Consider the following 1,408-nt stretch of genomic DNA (forward strand, 5'->3'; position numbering starts at 1 on the left):
TTAAAATTTTCAAAACCAGGTGGTTGGTCAACATAGACTTCTTCTTGAATGTAGCCATTCAAGAAGGCGCTTTTTACGTCCATTTGAAATAATTTGAAATTCATAATAGATGCAAAGGAAAGAAGCATCCTGATGGCCTCTAATCTGGCTATAGGGGCATAGGTCTCGTCTTAGTCGATACCTTCCTCGTGGTTGTGGCCTTTGGCCAGCAAGCGTGCCTTATTTCGAATGATTAAGCCTGATTCATCAAGTTTGTTTTTGAAGATCCATCTGGTACCAATCATAGGATGATCTTTAGGTTTAGGGACCAAGTCCCAAACGTTGTTACGTTCAAATTGGTTTAGCTCTTCTTGCATAGCTATACCCCAATGTACATCCTCAATGGCCTTATTAATGGTCTTAGGCTCAATCTGGGATACAAAAGCTACAAAGTTACAAAAATTTCGTAAGGAACTACGGGTTACCACCCCCGTAGATATGTCACATATTACTTTGTCGATTGGGTGAGCTTTCTTGGTTTTCCACATAGCTGGCATACAAAAGCTACAAAGTTACATAAATTTCGTAAGGAACTACGGGTTACCACTCCCGTAGATATGTCACCTATTACTTTGTCGATTGGGTGAGCTTTCTTGGTTTTCCACACAACAAGCATATCTGAATGCTCCTGAGATCTGGTCTGCCATTCTTCATTGGTTGCTTTTTCATTATCCACGTCTTTTGAGTATGCTTCCTCTAAAGCACCTGCAACATCATCAGACACGACCTTTCTCTTCTCTTTTGGAGAAGATTCGTCAAATTGTACATGGATAGACTCTTCTACTTGCATTAAATATTTATTAAACACTCTAAAGGCTTTGCTATGCATCGAGTATTCCAAAAATATTCCTTCATCGGCTTTTGAATCAAATTTTCCTAAAGCCCGCTTTCCATTATTTAAGATAAAACATTTGCATCCGAAAGCGTGAAGATGGGATATGTTTGGTTTGCGGCCTTTTAAAAGTTCATAAGGAGTTTTATTTATATTAGGCCTTATAAGTACTCGATTTATGACATAGCATGCAGTATGCACTGCATCTGCCCAGAAGTATTTGGGGATGCAGAAAATAGATGTAAAATACCATGCTTATCATAGAATTTATCGAACTGAAAGTTCTCAAATTCTTCCCCGTGATGACTTCGTATATATATATATATATACGTGATCACTTCGTATATATATTATTTTCAGGTTAAGTTGGTTTTGGATTTGCTTGGCAAGATTTTTAAAAGTTTTCAACGCATGGCTTTTTGCTGATAAAAATAATGTCCATGTAAATTAGGAGAAATCATCAACAATAACTAGGGCATAGTAGCTACCACCAAAACTCATGATTTCTGATGGTCCAAACAAGTCCATATGGAGTAA

The sequence above is a fragment of the Lupinus angustifolius genome, chromosome LG19 (assembly GCF_001865875.1).
Source record: "Lupinus angustifolius cultivar Tanjil chromosome LG19, LupAngTanjil_v1.0, whole genome shotgun sequence".
NCBI classification, from domain to species: Eukaryota; Viridiplantae; Streptophyta; class Magnoliopsida; order Fabales; family Fabaceae; genus Lupinus; species Lupinus angustifolius.